Consider the following 13772-nt stretch of genomic DNA (forward strand, 5'->3'; position numbering starts at 1 on the left):
CTGTAACTTATGTAATTAATGCACATCCACGAATAAAGGACATAACATAAATAAGTGCACACTATTAATTTTCAATGAGCTGAACCTGCGCTCTCTAAACTGCGCATCATTCACATATAAGCACGAATCTCCTTGTCATTCCTCATATCTGTACATATCCCTTTACAGATACAAGTGAAGAACGCCTTCATAAAAATCGGCAAGGGGTATTATAAAGGGGAAAATTTTTCAACTATTTTTTTTTTCAATATCTCGCACCGTTTGCAAGATTTGAGCCCATTTGTGGCTGGAATTTCTAATTCATACATGGCCAGTGTTTTCTTTTTCTTTTTTGCATGCATTATGTAGTAAGAAAATAAATTACACACACAATTAATTATGTGAGTTATATACGGAGTTCATTAAAAAAAAGTCTCTCCAAACAATGAAGATTCATCTTAGACTGGAGAAATGGTTATCCTTCGTTTTCTTATAATTTAACCATGAAACAAAAACCTGAGAGATATACAACCCCTATATACAACTATGTGATGTTGGAATATATAACTTGTAGGGTATAAAGTTTTACTTTTTCAAAAATTTCGGTACTTCCAGTGTACCCCTAAATTTTAATAAATAACTAATGGCCATGTTTATTTAAATATTCATTAGAATGGACAATTTACACAAAATTTGGAATCGACCAATGACAACAGCACGTTTCTAGCACTTGTGGGTTCAATATCTCATTGTCAAAAGGACTGGAGACAAACATATAAACTTTTCTGTGGGTATAAACATATACGCGTAAATCTAGTGTTTTAATACAGATAATACTTGGAATAGTTTTATTTTCGAGTGCTATTTTTTTAATATTCGAAATATTGAAATTTTTGAACTTATATTTTTCACGCGTTTGAAAAAAAATGATATCATTACTAGTAAAATTAACCTAATGCAAACATTTTTATTTGCAATTTTTTCGGAAAAAAATCGAAAAAAAAACGCTTTTTTACCAACATGTTCAAAATTTCCGGAAATTTTACAACACTAGTTCAGACACACTTGTACTTGGCCCAGCATTAAACTATGATGTTAGTTCCGACGCAGTTCGCTGCCTGTCCTGTTTTACCAGTCTGTTCAGCATACGACGTCCTACATATGTAATGAGGTGGGGGGCGCCCAACACCTCGACATTTGGACGTCGTTTGCCTTGGTTTCGCCACTTGTTGAAGACACTCAGCACAGCACTCTTCGAACCCCTGACAAGTCCTGCAGTTTCCGAAATTCTTGTGCCGAGTGTTTCTGAATGAGTACTTTCTTCAAAATAATATTAAAAATTATAAAAAGATTTTTCGAGACATTCGAGTCGAGTCGAGATTTTTACGAGCTGTCTCGACTCGACTCGTGTCTCTACTCGAAAATTCGAGTCAAGAAATACGTTTGTCTCGACTCGTCTCGAATTTTACAAAGTGTGTCTTGACTCGTGCGCATCCGTATTCTTCGGAAACTCACACCCACAGAGTTCACAATTCCTACAGGTCAGGTTGTACTTTCAATATCAGTGTCAAACCCTGTACACAAATTAGACAACTGTTTACCTCACTGATGTCTTAACAGCAGCGCTATAGACAGAAAAGAAATAACAGACGCGTTTCTTTTATTTATTTATTTCTTTTCTTTTTTTTTTTTTTTTTTTTTTGTACCCAATATGATTACCGATTTTACATTACTATCGTGCTATTTTGACTTTTGCTACAAAGTTTATATCCATGCTTCATGGCGCTTCATGATTTTAAGTCTCAGTAAAGAAAAAAAAAACTTATAATTTAGAAACCACTCAAGTCTCAGTCATGCAATTTTACCCACTTATTACTACAAAACTATCGTGTATTTGGTGCACATTTAAGATGTTTCCTTGTGTCCTTCCAGAGAAATTTGGTGGTGAAAATACACCATTTTCAAAAATTCGCTATGTTAAAAATTAAAAAAAAAAATCAAGTATATAGTTCTCAAATCTGAAACCTGTTTGGGACATTGTCTATTATCTAGTCTCTACATAGGCAAAAAAATAAAAAAAAATAAAAATAAAAAGAATGAAGGTCAGTTTAATTTATTTCGTTTCAAAATGAGTATTGCACAACGGACATTTTTTTTAGGTTTCAAACATCAATGTTCAGAGCTTTTCTCCGACGTCCTAAAGTACGTCTCAATGTTTACAGAACACAAAATGTTGTCCATTTCATTATCTTTCATATGGTTTTGGTTCGAACTCATTATCTTTAAAACCTAAAAAGTTACAGCGTTTAACGGAATCCTCTGAAAAGTTCAAAATACGCTCAGACGCCTATACAGAATGGCCGCTACGACAAAACCTGCGCGGCTAAAAAATAAATGAATACCCGTTTTCAACTCTCAGAATATGGTAGAAACTGAGGTAAAAATTAATCAAAAACTAAATTTTGTCAGAAGCAACATTGGTCGATTTCATTTGGATTGACCCAATGGCGAAGTATCACGCCATCTTTTTCATGAGGTATGCTATCCTTTCTAAAAACATGTCTCAAGATCCGAATTACGTTGCGAGATAGCCTCCCATATATGTAGGTTGTGGAAAACTTTATCTATACCGTTGGAACCCATCTCAACCTAGCTTACTGTAATTAATAATATAACAGTGAAATTTCATGCACTTTATACCAGGTGGGAATTCATGTGGTTTGAATATCATGTTATGCTGAAGGTCCACGTCTCATATAGTCTCTCTGATGAACGAAACGCTAAATTCAAATTCAATCGACTCATGCATTTTAGCATGGCTGATCGATTACTTACCACGGATTATTTTTTTTGTTTTATATAATACTAGTTTTCATATAATATAATATCAAACTCGGTGGTACAGAATCATAACTTTAGTATTATTTTCAACAAAGAACATAACTCAAATCATGAAAGTCAAGGTTTGATTGAAATTTAGGGTTCGCTTTTGTACACTGTTCGCTTACATTATTCAAATCCATTGCTGATCAAATTATTCAATAACGTAACATTTTCAGAGAAGTTTATTTTTCTGGACTTTTTCTTAATTATTTTTTCGTCAATGTCTGAAGCTTATGGTATTAATGATTAAGTAGCAATTAGCGTATTTTGTTGAAAGCACTAATCATATATCTAGAGTTTTGTATGTAGCTTCGGCTTATCTGCTTAAGTTATTGTTTCAATGATTTTTCAACAGCACAAGGTATATATGTAGACAGTAAAAAGATATATAGACGAATTTTCAATCAACTGATGGTTCGGAATATTATATAACTTGAACAAAAAAGAGAGAGCAACTAAGGGACAGACGGATATATATACAGGGTGACCACGTGACTATGTTACAAAATGTAAGGGATGATTCCTGACACGGAAACAAGAAAAAAAGTTCAAATAAACTTTTGTCCAACGTACTTAATTTCGGAGCTACAAGGTGCCGAAAGCGTGGGAAAATGACATTCAAAGCTCTATAGCTCGACTATGGTGAATGATAGAGCTAATGCGGCATGGTCACGTCAAAGACACCGAAGCTGCTGTATTCAAAAATGCTTAGGTCGAGATCGTGCAATTCGTGCACAAGGGATTCCCCAAAGGAGTGTAGGGATTCCCGGATAATCTGTCAAGAAAGATGGGTCGAAAAGGATACGGATGAATAGCTGTCCCAACTGCTAGCAATAATGCGTCTGTACTAAGTCGATATCTCGCACAAGTACAAAATGGCGAACAGTTTTATACGTGTCATGTGTGGTTGCATAACGCGTACTAAATAAAAGTGGGAAACATGAAAGGAAAATGTGAATAATTTGGTATAAATGGTAAATACATGATATTACGCAGTCCTATCATTGAACAGACGCTTTTAATAAAAGGTAATAATCATGAAACGTACTAAAATGTTGGAAAAGGATCGCACTATTAAAGTCTTTATTCCATGTATTGTTGTCATTGAAAACAAATAAACAAAACTGAGCGAAACAACCATAATGCAAAAGAGGTTGTTTCCTAAAACCAAAAGTCACAAGAATGGGAATAATGTCTTCAATCAACATTTTACAGCAGGATTGAATGCAGCCAAGAACATCATCAATTACCTGTAAACGAGACAAATCTCCCAATTATCCTAGAATAGGTGATGGACATGGCGTCCCTCTACTTAAACACAGGCGTTACAGCGTCGCAGTAACTTCTGACGGATTCGCTGTAACAACCCAGGATCTGTTCTTATAGTATCACAGGCAGCGAGTATTCGTGCTAATAGTTATTCTGCGTTGTCTATAGGCGTTTCATAGACAAGTGTTTTGACATGACCCCACAAGAAAAAAATCAAGTGGATACAAATCTGGGGAACGTGCAGGCCAATTACAAGGACCGCCTCTTCCAATCCATCTGTCACGAAACGTTTGATTCAAATACTCTCGAGCACTAGCTGAAAAGTGGGCTGGGGCGCCATCATGTTGAAACCACATCCGTTGACGAACAACGAGAGGGACATCCTCTAATAACTCTGGAAGTATGTCTCGCAGGAATATCGTATACACTGGTGCAGTTAATCGTGATGGTCGTAAATATGGACCTATTATCTGATCACTGATAATACCAGCCCACATATTTATGGTGGATCGGTCTTGGTGGCCCCTTTCCACAATTGCATAAGGATTTTCGTCTGCCCATACATGACTATTGTGACTATTAAATATCCCGTCTTTCGTAAAACAAGCTTCGTCGGTGAAAAGCACGTAGGAAGCAAACTGCGGATCAATTACAGAGCGTTGGAGAAACCACTCACAAAACCAAACGCGAGGTTGGAAGTCAGTTGGACGTAAGGCCTGAACCCTCTGCGGATGATAGGGGTGTAACTGTTGCTCGTGTACTACTTTCCAAACAGTATCTTGTGCTACTCCCCTTTTATGTGCTACTTTCCGGGTACTTACTGTTGGGTCTTGGGCGAAACGATCAAGCACTTGTTCTTCAAAGTCCAAAGTCCTTGTGGTTCTTCGTCTTCCTTGGTCGTAGTATTCAGGTTGTAAATTCCCCGTGTCTCGTAAGCGTTGAAAAAGTCTGGCAAACATTGTATGGGCTGGATGTCTTCTTTGTGGATACTTCAGTCGATATAACCTATCAGCTTCTCGACTGTTGCCATTTGCTTGACCGTATACAAATATTATGTCCGCAAGTTCTGCTATCGAATGCTCCATTTGATCTCACATTCGAAGAAGCAAAGCACAAACTACACTAACGAACTCGTACGCTACGAACAAACCACATGAATAATGACCTTCCACCTTCCACAACGCCTTCTAGTAGGGTTGTCTTATACTTTCCTTATCTTCGGTTGCTTTCTACGACAGAAGGAAGAACAAATGCTTGTGATCGAACCTGCAAACTGTGGCATACTTCAGGTGATAACACCGTCTGTGAAAACAAAATATCTTCTAAACGATAACAATATGACGACATGTTAAGCATTCTAGACAAAATCTCGGAATCAGTCCTGCAAAACATCGGAAGCAGCGACTAAAACAAACGTCCTGATAAATTGTTAGTCCTTGTTCTTTTTCAATATTCGGGTAACGCACATTACGGCTAATGATAAAAAAAAACTGATATTTTACTGTTGTTCTCTGGCAGTGGTCACATTAACATGGGATGGCGGAAAAATCCCCCTCTCGTAAAAAGTATCCTCGGCTCGTATCACCAAATAAAATAAGATTTCTGCCTGGAAGAAACCACCCATATCCCCCGGTTTTCCCCTTAGTTTTACTTGCTTTCAATGACAAAACTACATTGAAGAAAACAATGTTAGTGTGATGTTTGTACAACATTTTAGTACGTTTCATGATTATTCCCTTTATTAAACGTGTCTATACGTACAATGAACAGGACAGTGTACTATCATGTATTTACCATTTGTACCAATTTATTCACATTTTCCTTTTTATTTTCCCACTCTTATTTAGTGCGCGTTATGCAACCACACATGGCACATATAAACTGCTCGCCATTTTGTGCTTGTACGAGATATCGACTTAGTACAGACGCATTATTGCTAGCAGTTGGGACAGCTATTCATCCGTATCTTTTACGACCCATCTTTCTTGACAGATTATCCGGGAATCCCTACGCTCCTTTGGGGAATCCCTTGTGCACGAATTGCACGATCTCGACCTAAGCATTTTTGAATACAGCAGCTTCGGTGTCTTTGACGCGACCATGCCGCATTAGCTCTATCATTCACCATAGTCGAGCTATAGAGCTTTGAATGTCATTTTCCCACGCTTTCGGCACCTTGTAGCTCCGAAATTATGTACGTTGGACAAAAGTTTATTTGAACTTTTTTTCTTGTTTTCGTGTCAGGAATCATCCCTTACATTTTGTAACATAGTCACGTGGTCACCCTGTATATATATATATATATATATATATATATATATATATATATATATATATATATATATATATATATACAGGGTGAGTCAAAATAAGTGTTACAAGCCAATATCTCGCGAACTATACATCATATAAGAAAAATATTAAGAGACAATGTACAATATAGAGGGGCCTAAGAAATGAGTCAAACATTAGGTTTCCCCCGCCCCCCATTTTGGGGGGAGGGGGGTGAACGTGAAATTTTTAAATGGGAACATAGGTCGAGTGATACCTCGTTCGAAAGAGCTTGAAAAATTGAACAATTTTTGTAGGAAACAATTTTTGATATGGGGCACCGTTTTCAAGATGGGCCCTAAAAATGGTCCTGTATCCGATAAAATTTCCAGTACTTATAAATAAGTGTTACAATCCAATATCTTGCGAACTATACATCATATAAGAAAAATACTAAGAGACAATGTACAATACAGAGGGGCCTAAGAAATGAGTCAAACATTAGGTTTCCCCCGCCCCCCATTTTGGGGGGAGGGGGGTGAACGTGAAATTTTCAAATGGGAACATAGGTCGAGTGATACCTCGTTCGAAAGAGCTTGAAAAATTGAACAATTTTTGTAGGAAACAATTTTTGATATGGGGCACCGTTTTCAAGATGGGCCCCAAAAATGGTCCTGTATCCGATAAAATTTCCAGTACTTATAAATAAGTGTTACAATCCAATATCTTGCGAACTATACATCATATAAGAAAAATACTAAGAGACAATGTACAATACAGAGGGGCCTAAGAAATGAGTCAAACATTAGGTTTCTCCCGCCCCCCATTTTGGGGGGAGGGAGGTAAACGTGAAATTTTCAAATGGGAACATAGGTCGAGTGATACCTCGTTCGAAAGAGCTTGAAAAACTGAACATTTTTTGTAGGAAACAATTTTTGACATGGGGCACCGTTTTCAAGATGGGCCCCAAAAATGGTCCTGTATCCGATAAAATTTCCAGTACTTATAAATCGGAAACGTATGAGTAGGAAACGATTAAACAAAAAATGAAAAACGGAAACATCATAGGCAATGTGGAATGATGTTGTCGTGGTGTCCGCAGGGCCCTAATAATGGGGCTCCGGGACCAATTTCAAAATTATTAATGGGAATATACCTGTAGGTTGAGTGATACCTTGTTTGATAGATCGTGGAAAGCGAAACAGCTTCGTACGAAATTTGTTTTCATTTTGGGCAAGCCTGTTTCAAAATGGCCGCCAAAAATGGTTTCACATTCAGATAGAAAGTGCAGTGTTCAATTTGAGTATTACACGCCAATATCAACGCAACGAACTACGCATCAAATAAGAAAAGTGTTAAGAGTCAATGTACAATACAGAAAGCCTGAAATTTGTGTTAAAGAAGTTCCCTCGTCCCGCTTTTGTATGGAGGGGTGTACATGGAATTTTCAAATCGCAACATAGGGCGAGTGATACCTCTTTGATAGATCGTGAAATACCAAACAGCTTACTACAAAAGTTGTTTTGATTTCAGACAAGCCTGTCACAACAGCATTACCACAACCTAATATCCTGTAAAGTAGTAGGATAACGTTTAGTAATTCTACGGGTATGTCGATGTTAAGAATTGTAATTTCAATCACTGTAAAGCAAATAATTTCAACACTTACCATGTTACAAATGATGCTCGATATGTCCTCCATCTTGCTCCACACACCTCCGTAAGCGGCGGCATAGGGATGTTCGTACATCATGTAGCATCTCTGGAGTGACAGATGCACACACACCTTGGATACGCGCCTTCATATCATCAGTAGTTGTTGGTACGTTGGACATTACCCGATCCTTAACATAACCCCAGAGGAAAAAATCAAGTGGGGTTAGGTCAGGAGATCGTGGAGGCCAGTGAATAGGACCTCGACGCCCAATCCATTTATTCGCCATACGGTGGTCCAATAAGGCTCTGACCTGACGTGCGTTGTGTGCTGGAGCACCATCATGTTGATACCACATTCTTATACGTTCAGCGAAAGGAATATTCTCTAACAACTCCGGGTATAGTACATCACTGATAAATGCGGCATAGGTATCACCAGTAAGACGTCCATCAAAAAAATATGGGCCAATGATATGGTTACCAAGGATGCCACACCATACATTAAGAGACCACCGATGCTGATGAGCAACTTCTCTCTGGCATAGTGGATTTTCCCTAGCCCAATAATGCATATTATGTCGATTTACGTGTCCTTTGTTTGTAAATGTAGCTTCATCGCTAAACAAGATGGTGGATATGAAGTTGCGCTGTCTGTTTTCCATACCTTCCAACCATAGACAAAATTGCAATCTGGCATGAAAATCATTGCCAGATAGTTCCTGATGTAAGATGATATGATACGGATGAAACATGTACTCGTGCAAAATACGCACTACAGATCTTTGGCTAACTCCACTGGCCTGAGCGAGATATCTCGTGGTAACATGTGGGTCTACATGCACTGCTGCCAATATTCCTGTTGCACGTTCTTCATTGGTTGCAGAGCGGTAACGACCCCTACCTCGTCTCCGGACAAGACTACCATGTTGCCGCAAACGTCTCTCCAATCGCAGAAATGCCATGTGAGATGTTTGTTGGCGTTGGGGATAGCGCATTGCATACATTCGTGCCGCGCTACGATAGTTTCTTCTACATTCCCCCAACACCAGCAACATATCTACACAATGATCAAACACCGCCATTGCTCTATTCAAACGCTACCCAAACTAATAATATCAATACGATAGTGTTCGTTTACTTATACGGAAAACTTATCACCAAAGTTTATATCCCGTTCTTTCTACGTCTGCACACTTACACTTACATTTATTACGTTTCCATAGCGATTACATTAATAGTTGACGATCAAAAATAATCTAGAGATATTTCTTTGCAACTTTCTTTTCTTTGTATAAAACGGCTCAAATAATTCGCCTCTGATCCTTTTTTTTTATAAGATGGTACAGATTGTTAATGCAATATACAACGTTATCGTTGTACTATGTTCCGAAGGCCATCGGTTCCATTCCCCAGGCAATGACATTGACGGGCTTTCCTTACTCTAACTGGGCACATGCTGAGATGTTGCCTACAAGTAGGGCCTAATAGGTACCTTCCTATCCCTTTCTCATAGGATTGTAGTGATTGAGGAACGACGTCTTTTTGCGCATACGTATTAGTATTATTCATTGTCTTATTATTTTCATTCATATTATTATTATTATTACTAGTTTTATTATTATTTTTCGTATTCTTCTTCTTCTTCTTCTTCTTCTTCTTCTTATTATTATTATTATTATTATTATTATTATTATTATTATTATTATTATTATTATTATTATTACGTTATAGGTCGATTTCGCCTCCGAAAATTTTACTTGTTATTCACTTACAGTATGATGATGGAACCTCGTGTTCGACATATTTTTAGGCCTGTTTGTATTGTACATGGATTCTTAACACTTTTTATTTGATGCAATAATTCGCGTGATATTGGCTTGTAACACTCACTTTGAACACTGCACTTTCTATCTGAATGTGGAACCATTTCCGGCGGCCATTTTGTAACAGGCTTGCCCGAAATCAAAACAATTTTTTTTTCTAAGCTGTTTGGTTTTCCATAATCTATCAAACAAGGTATCACTCGACCTATATTCAGATTTGAAATTTTAAAATTGTTCCCGGGGCCCCATGATGGAGTCCTGGGGCACCACGACAACACCATTCCAAGTTGCCTATGGCGTTTACCTTTTTCATTTTTTGTTTCATGTTTTTCTACTTAGCCGTTTCCGATTTATAAGTACTGGAAATTTTATCTCTTACAGGACCAATTTTGGGGTCTATCTTGAAAACGGTGCCCATTTTCAAAAATTGTTTCCTACAAAAATTGTTCAATTTTTCAAGCTCTTTAGAACGAGGTATCACTCGACCTACAATATGTTCCCATTTGAAAATTTCACGTTCACCCCCTCCTCCCAAAATGGGGGGCGGGGGAAACCTAATGTTTGACTCATTTCTTAGGCCCCTCTATATTGTACATTGTCTCTTAATATTTTTCGTATATGATGTATAGTTCGCGAGATATTGGCTTGTAACACTTATTTATAAGTACTGGAAATTTTATCGGATACAGGACCATTTTTGGGGCCCATCTTGAAAACGGTGCCCCATATCAAAAATTGTTTCCTACAAAAATTATTCAATTTTTCAAGCTCTTTTGAACGAGGTATCACTCGACCTATGTTCCCATTTGAAAATTTCACGTTCACCCCCCTCCCCCCCAAAATGGGGGCGGGGGAAATCTAATGTTTGACTCATTTCTTAGGCCCCTCTGTATTGTACATTGTCTCTTAATATTTTTCTTATATGATGTATAGTTCGCGAGATATTGGCTTGTAACACTTATTTATAAGTACTGGAAATTTTATCGGATACAGGATCATTTTTGGGGCCCATCTTGAAAACGGTGCCCCATATCAAAAATTGTTTCCTACAAAAATTGTTCAATTTTTCAAGATCTTTCGAACGAGGTATCACTCGACCTATGTTCCTATTTGAAAATTTCACGTTCACCCCCCTCCTCCCAAAATGGGGGGCGGGGGAAACCTAATGTTTGACTCATTTCTTAGGCCCCTCTATATTGTACATTGTCTCTTAATATTTTTCGTATATGATGTATAGTTCGCGAGATATTGGCTTGTAACACTTATTTAAGTACTGGAAATTTTATCGGATACTTGACCATTTTTGGGGCCCATCTTGAAAACGGTGCCCCATATCAAAAATTGTTTCCTACAAAAATTGTTCAATTTTTCAAGCTCTTTCGAACGAGGTATCACTCGACCTATGTTCCCATTTAAAAATTTCACGTTCACCCCCCTCCCCCCAAAATGGGGGGCAGGGGAAACCTAATGTTTGACTCATTTCTTAGGCCCCTCTGTATTGTACATTGCCTCTTAATGTTTTTCTTATATGATGTATAGTTCGCGAGATATTGGCTTGTAACACTTATTTTGACTCACCCTGTATATATATAATCAATGAAGTTTTCCTGATAATTAGAAAAAGCTGGACAAACATGAGTTGACATTAGCAAACACGAACATACGTTATGCAAATTTTATCAGTACTTTCTCAGCAATGACACAAATACTGCTAAAGTCTCCAAATGACATGAAACAACTAATACGATATCGAATTAAAGCATTTAATGCTTTTCTAGTGGAAGTAAAAAAAAAAAAAAAAAAAAAACGTTATTTAAGTTAGCAATAATTAAAACCCTCTGTACATACTCATATCTCATCAGATAATAATTTCTCTCAAGAATCACAATCCCTTTTTACTTTCAATTAAATTAATAATATAGAAATGCTAACACAATCCTCCTTAAATCATATATATACGTCCGAGCAAAATGTAGCTCTTAGCGTGTCTAGGTAAGTTCAGATCAAAGAAAATTAAATGAAAGATGATGAATTAAATAGGACATTAAATATTTATTTCAAAATAAATAACTCTAATTTAGGAGATGGTTGATTGGCTAAAATTTCACAGGACGCCACTCCGTCCCTAAATGTACTCATACCTTCCTGCTCGCCCTCTTCAGTAATTAATGGAGAAAAGCAAGGTGTAAACTAACTTTCTACAAATCCTAATTTCCTTAAATATTCAAACTTTCTCTAATCAATAAGGGACCTCGGCAATACAGATTACAGTAAACACTCAACTCTGGCCAATATTTCTTGCACATTAAAGACTGGACCTTGACTCGCAGGTCACAGTGTGATCTACTCCTGGTCTGGGGACTCCGAGATAAAGGAACATCATAGAGAATCTACCACAAAGAAATCTATTTTAGGATAGATTGATCTTTGGGATATGTTCGTCCGCCTTCACTTCTGGCCCAGACTTGAAGTTCCTTGCATTCAAAGAAAGAAAAGTTAGGTAAAAACACACTCTTATGCTTTCCTACATGAAAGTTGCAGCAAATATATATTAACAACACCTGAATAGATATGCTACAAACTCTATTACAGGGAACAGAACCCAAGCGCAATTATATTCTAACGGAAATTCCTCCACCACTAGGAGAGAACCAAACCTAAGTCTATTCAAGTTATCTCACCCTCGACATATACCCCATATACAGCCTATGTGCTTTCATTCTAAACAGCAATAAATTAATCCAAGTAGCCATCGCTCAGGCGTAGGATTAGTCTCTAAGAACAACTCTTAATAACTTGCTATTTCACTAACTCGCTATAACTAACTGACGGCCAAAGCCCATTCGCTTCAGCGGAAATCTGTAATGCAACGAACCCGCTCATCCGATTTCATATACAACCAACTAAAAGGGGACAATTTCTACAGCACTTTTCACTTCGAGTGCTGAGATGGCTGCATGTAAACGCACAACAACGTACAATAGGCTGTCTATTTATATGTTTTGAGCTGCATTAAAAAAAATAAATAAAATAAAATAAATCCTTTGAAAAATGTTTAGCGTCAGCAACTTAGATAGAAAATACTGAGATTGATTGATTGATTGATTTTTGAGTTTTACGTCCCGTTCAGCAGCGAGGCTATATGAGACGTGGACCTAGTGATTAATGTGGAATCCGAACCACATGAGCTCCCGCCGGTAATCGAACCCGGGTAGAAAATACTGAGAGTAGAGAGGTGGAATACAATGGTATTCCTTTAGACTAGCCTCTCGCCAGGCTCCTATAAGGTAAAAAATCTAACGCGTAAAAAAAGAATCCAAAAATGTAGGTAATTGAAAAAGAATATGATTAGAAATTCCACGGTGTTACTATAATATATATATATATGTATGTATGTATGTATGTATGTAAGTATACAGAGGCGGATCCAAGGGGGGTATAGGGGCTATAGCCCTCCTTGACGCTCAGGTATACACTGCATAAAATGGACTTCAATCCTGCTTTACACTGGATAAAACTGCAAACTATCGTTTCGCCCCTCACTTGATCATATCCTGGATCCGCCAGTGTATATATATAGGGGATTGACAAAAAAATCTAAAAAAAAAAAAACACTTCATACAGGACACGTAAGTTTGGCTCCCCACTGTATAACACGTATTGCGGTTGCCGATCTTTTTTTTTTTGTTTTTGTTTTCAACGTGTCATGTGAACCTTTCTCTTCCGACAGCAGTAATCAGTTTACCTGTGAGTGTCGTGGTGTGAAAGTGGTGCGGTAAAATGGGCGACCTGACAGACTTCCAAAGAGGCATGGTCGTTAGTGCCCGTCTGGTAGGAGCTTCAGTGGCAACAGTGGCGAACATTGTGGGGGTATCGAAAGGCACTGTGTCC

Source organism: Thermobia domestica, chromosome 6, assembly GCF_964235325.1.
Source record: "Thermobia domestica chromosome 6, izTheDome1.hap1.1, whole genome shotgun sequence".
Taxonomy (NCBI): Eukaryota; Metazoa; Arthropoda; class Insecta; order Zygentoma; family Lepismatidae; genus Thermobia; species Thermobia domestica.